The sequence below is a fragment of the Vulpes vulpes genome, chromosome 8, assembly GCF_048418805.1.
Source record: "Vulpes vulpes isolate BD-2025 chromosome 8, VulVul3, whole genome shotgun sequence".
Taxonomy (NCBI): Eukaryota; Metazoa; Chordata; class Mammalia; order Carnivora; family Canidae; genus Vulpes; species Vulpes vulpes.
The window spans coordinates 80,202,202-80,208,488 of record NC_132787.1 but is presented as its reverse complement, the minus strand read 5'-3'; positions in this window follow the sequence as shown (position 1 = coordinate 80,208,488).

Sequence of the window (6,287 nt, the reverse complement as noted above, 5' to 3'; positions counted from 1 at the left end):
GATTTCTAGAAATTGGGAAAGAAGCCAAGCAAAAGCAAGGTTGCCAAAAACAAAAGGAGGAGGAAGGTTCACTTTAGGATAAGATCAATGTGAAAACACAAATAAAACTTAATTCTCAATCCTAAGGTCAAAAGTGAGGAAAGGGGCTACACCAGTATTTTTTTAGTATCTGGACATCTCCTTTATTACATCTTAAATTCGGTTATTTGGAATTCTTCAAGTACATTTTTCAAAAATAAATGGATAGTGTATTTTATGATCCTATGAACATTGGGAATGCCCTCAAGCATCAAAGACAAGTATTTCATAATGATGGAAAATCTGTTGTGCTTTAATGCTCAGTGTCATGCTTTTTTTTTTTTTTTTTGATTGAGGAACATTTACTATCCTAACCCATGTATTTTTGGTGCAATTATCACTTTAGAGGGAGTATACACCTAGACCTGGTTAGTTGTGAAAACTTGTCCACAATGATTGATGCAAATGGTGGGCCCCAAATAGGGCCAATCAAAGCCCTTGAATTAAGTTACATGTATGGATTTGAGCCATATGGATGTAGGGTTGGGATGTTAGTGGCCCTATTTCCTGTCATGTGAATAGTCCATCTATAGCAAGACAGAATGAAATCACCATAAATAAAATGAAACAAGCAGGTCTGAGAGATAGAGGGAAAGAGACAGAAAGAGAACAAGCTGGAGGGAAAAGAATGAGAACCCAAGAAGGGTCCAAGTGAATTGTTTGAAATCTTTGATCTAGTTATGTTTGAAGACTAATTCTTGGGTTTTCCAGTCACACAAAACACAAATTTCCTTTGTTTGTCTTAAGATAGTTTGAGTTGGTTTTTTGTCTTTTTTTTTTTTTAATTTTTTTTTTTTTTTATGATAGTCATACAGAGAGAAAGAGAGAGGCAGAGACACAGGCAGAGGGAGAAGCAGGCTCCATGCACCGGGAGCCTGATGTGGGATTCGATCCCGGGTCTCCAGGATTGCGCCCTGGGCCAAAGGCAGGCGCCAAACCGCTGCGCCACCCAGGGATCCCGGTTTTTTGTCTTTTATAACTATAAAAAGACATAGAATTGGTACTAGAATAAGCTATTGCTAGGTACAGGTCTACCATAAGTGGCATTGGATGGAGAACACCCTCCATACCTAGGGCTGGAAAGTTGACAATCTTTGCTGTGCTCTTCTGAAACATATGGTTAAAGGGTCACTTGTTATTTCTTTTGACTCAGACCACATGTCTGCTGAGACTGAAGCTTTAGAAGAGTCATCAAAATTTTAGGATGTTGCCTGCTTCTTGCATATCTTTCAAGAAAAGAAAAGGCTTAAGCATAAATTGGTCCCTCTGAAAGAAGGAAGGAAATAGTACATAACTTTGTTAAGAGATGCCTTTCCCCTATTTGGATGTGAGTGGTAATCTAAGACTGCTGTGGGTCAGATAATCAGGCACCACATGGAACTACAAAAGCCAATAACCCTGCCCCAAGCTGAAGTTAGTGTTGGCAGAAGTGGGGAGATGGGAAACAGTAGGGGATATGATGGGACTCTGGAGGAATTTGAGAAATCTGAAAGCGTGATCCTTCAAGCCCTTCTCCCAAACTCTCCTGCTGAGCATTTGCTGGTGGTGAAGTAATAATTCATTCCCTAGTAAACAGCAAACCAATGGCTTCAACTTGGGCACAGCACTGATTAGCTATCACTTAGCTGAGGAGTCATTTAGCTGAGACCTGCTGCTAAGGGACAGATATGCAAAAGAGTCTATTCTGTAATCAAGGACACAATAAGACAAGATTTCTGGTTTTCACTTACAGAAGTAGGCTCCAATAAGTAGATGACTAGGGTTTAAAAAGTATTCAATTGCCAGAGAAATGATAACCTCAAAGAGCTTGGGATTGCTAGGTTTTAAGGCAATCCCCAGGGCCTTGTAATAACATCAAACATAAAAGGGACACTAAGGGGCAGGAACTCCAGAAGAATTTTTGTCTTGTGTTCATTTCAGGCATGCCTTGGAGAATGATGAATTTGGGTGATCTGTCTACAGGCAAAGCCTGAGCAGTCAGATTAGTTTCACTGTCAAAATGTAAGTTATTTTACAGCATATGGTACATGCTGTGGCACATGTCATGTCAGTCTTTCTGAATAGACCTTTAATTGAAGATATGATATTCCCTTTACTCTGTAAAGGAGGTGTATGGGATCATTACATGGATCATTTAAACTGCAGGTTGTTGGATCAAGAGGAGCCATATCTGGATGTCAGAGATGTGTGCATCACCCAGAGTTCCGGTACATGAAGATGTGATGCTGGCTTATCTCTCTTGGGAGTAAATGTAATGTCAGTTATACATTAGTTGGACAAACATTAGGTGGAGGCACTTTTGAAATTGTAAGTGCAGAAAGCAAATGAATAAATAAATAAAATGCAGAAATAGACCAATAAATACAGAGAACAAACTGATGGTTGCTAGAGGGGAGGGAGGTAGAGGAATGGGCAAAATGGGTGAGGGGGATTGGAGGGTACAGGCTTCCAATTATGGAATGCATAAGTCATGACAATAAAAGGCATAGGGAATATAGTCAGTGGTATTGCAATAGCTTTATATGGTGACAGATGGTAGCTACACTTGTGGTGAGCATAGCATAAAGTATAGTATAGAGGTTTTTTTTTTTGTTTTTTTTTTTTTTTTAGTATAGAGGTTTTTGAGTCACTATGTTGTACACCTGAAACTAATATCACATTGCATATCCTTAATCATTTTATACATTTTTTTTACATTGTGGAATGAGAATATTTTGGATATATTGGTTAAATAAAGTATATTATTAAAACAAATATATGAGATTAGATGGGCAGTTTTGTGTCTCTTCTTGTCAGTTTAATTTCTCTTTCTACCCACTGGGTATGGGGATGCTGTGTTCTTACACATTTTAATTGCCTATCTATTACAAAATACATTTATGTGATTTTGAAGAGAAAGTGATGATTCATATAAGAAGAGAATGTGAGAGTTTAAAAGGATGATCTAGTTTAATCCACCATCTCCACTTCCATTCTACTGTTAAGGTCACAGTGCTAAGTAGGACTGGGGCAGGAATAATAATAATCATAATGATGAAGACCAAATAGTACTGGCAATTTTCACAAACACCATTGCATTTAGTGTTCACAAAGATCCTCTGAGCCTCCTGTTATTATTATAGCCTGTTTACCAGTGAGGAAATTACATTTTAGAAATGTCAAGGTATTTGTTTAAAAATATTATATTAAATCTCTAAACTTCCAATCCAGTACTTCCTCTATTACTCAAAGAAACCTCACTGGTTTTTGTCCACTCAATTGAGTTCTAATTAAAAATACTTTCCAAATTTGTATCTAGGATTATCTTTTTAAAGATTATGGTGAAATGCGCAGATGGTATCTAGCACCAAGATCTGATTTCCTATATTTCTTATAGTCTATATCACAAGTAATATTTCCAATGCTCCTTGATATTGCACTGCCACGTGTTATTGTTGTCTAGTTTGTGTGTAGTCTGAGCAAAACCTTTTTCCCTGCCCAAATTCTAATAAATTTCTTTTGTGCCCCCTCTTTGTGACTTCTCTTAAGTTCACCCAAACTGTTAGCTCTTTCCAGCCTCTCCCTGGCAGATTGTCTATATCATGCCTTTGGCTGTTCTTGTCAGCCATTGCAGCAGAATTTGTGCAAAAATCTTGTAAACAGTGTCTTACAATATCATGTCCTCTGCTATTAATGCCTTCCTTCTCTTCCTTTTAAAATGATGTTCAGACCCTTTATTTTATGGAGTGGACCATTTTACCTTTCTTCTATGTGCAACTAGGCTTTTTTCACGAATTTACTAGGAGTCAGCACTGAAATTTTCACAGTCAAAGGTGCTGTTTAAATCCCTTGTTCCTTTGGTTTCCATTAGGATTCCTAATGGGAACTGTGTAATGTTGAACATTGATGATGTCAAAGAGTTTGGGCCCTGCCATTTTCCAGTTGGGTCACCTGGGGCAAACTTCTCCAACCTCTAAAACAGTATCATATTGCATATACCTACCTAGCAGGATTGAGAAGATGGAATTAGATGAGAAAGCAAAGTGCCTAGGATTGTGTTTGTTAAAACAAAATGTTGGTTTCCATTTTTATTATTTCTGTAAATAATTCTTTCTTAGGTTGCAGTTTCTCTTTGTTGTCATGTTAACGACTTAGTCACATGTCACAAACTCACCAATGTCTTCTCTCTTTTGAAGCATTTTAATCACCATTTTGTTTTTGCCTAAGCTCTGTATTTCTTGAGCATCTTGATCCATTTGTCTTTTTAATCATTTTTCTTCATTCTTTTTCTGAGAGTTTTAGTCTCTGGCATCTTTAGATTGGAGAAATGGTCCCTGCAGGCCACTCCTCTACCATTTGTTGCATTTCATATTGTAATAGTACTTGGCTAACTCCACATATCATCTGATACATCAGTCCCCAAAAAGTCATTTTGTTAAGATAGTGGAAAAATTGATACCCATCACTTTATAGTGATATCTTCTATTGGTTTATTGCCTGTTTTTCACCAAGCTCTTAGAAAAATGCATTCACATAAATATTAGTAAATTATGTATAATTTATACTAACTTCATAGACTATGTATGACTGATGATTTCTAATCCCATTCTTTTTAGTTGTGGGGCGATCAAGATCCTCTTCCAATTCTAATGCTTTTTTTTATATTCAGGAAATTCGCCATTTAACAAATATTTATGTATAATAACAACCATTAACAAATGGTGGTATTCAGGGATGCAAAGATAAATAAGATTGTCCATCCTTTAAGGAATGCATAACAAGTAAGTTGTCCCATCCTTAGCTCTTTAAAAGATATTTATATTCTCCCAAAACTGAAACAGTAAGAAATAGAAAATTTGAACAGACCAATCACCAACAATGAAACTGAATCAGTAATTAAAAAAACTCCCCCAAAAAACAAAAGCCCAGGACCAGATGACTTCACAGGTAAATTCTATGAAACACTTAAAGAAGAGTTAATGTTTATTCTTTTCAAACTATTCTAAAAAATAGAAGAGGAAGGAAAGCTTCCAAGTTAATTTTATAGGGCCAGCATTACTCTGATACAAAACCAGATAAAGACATGACAAAAAAAGAGAACTACAGACCAACATGTCTAATGAACTTAGATGCAAAAATTCTCAACAAAATATTAGCAAACTGAATCCAACAATATATTAAAAAGAATCATTCACTATGATCAAATGGGATTTATTCCTGGGATGCAAGGGTGGTTCAATATTTACAAATCAATCAATGTGATACATTATATCAAGAGAAAGGATTAAAACCATATGATCACTTCAATAGATGCAAAAAAAGCATTTGACGAAGTACAAAATACATCCACAATAAAAACCCTCAGTGAAGTAGGTTTAGAGGGAAGATGTCTCAACATAATAAAAGCCATAAATGAAAAATCCATAACTAACATCATACTCAATGGGGAAAAACTGAGAGCTTTCCCCCTAAGATCAGGAACAAGGCAAGGATAGCCACTCTTACCACTTTTATTCAACATAATACTGGAAATCCTAGCCACAGCAATCAGACAAGAAAAAGAATAAAAGACATCCTAACTGACTGTAGCATTCCAGCTGTTCTCTCTTTAAATCTCAGACCGAATTCGTAGGTTTTCAGGATGATTTGAAAGTTATCTAGGTAAGTTGGTGGGGACAGGTGACTTGGGGACCCTACTCTTCTGCCATTTTGCCCCACCCCAAGACATCCTAACTGGTAAGGAAGCAGTAAAACTTTCATTATTTGCAGATGACATGATACCATATGTAGAAAACCCTAAAGACTCTACCAAAAAACTACCAGAACTGTTAAATGAATTCAGTAAGATCACAAAATACAAAATCAATATGCAGAAATACATTGCATTTTTATATACTAATAATGAAGTAGCAGAGAGAGAAATTAAAATGATCCCATTTATAATTACACCAAAAAGAATAAATTCCTAGGCGTAAACTTAACCAAGGAGGTGAAAGACCTATACTCTGAAAACTATAAAACTCTGATGAAAGAAATTGAAGATGACACAAACAAATGGAAAGATAGTCACGTTTATGGATTGGAAGAACCACCGTTGTTACAATATCCATACTACTCAAAGCAATCTACAGATTTAATGCAGTCTGTATCAAAGTACCAACAGTATTTTTCACAGAATGAGAACAATCCTAAAATCTATATGGAACCACAAAAGACTCCGAATAACCTCC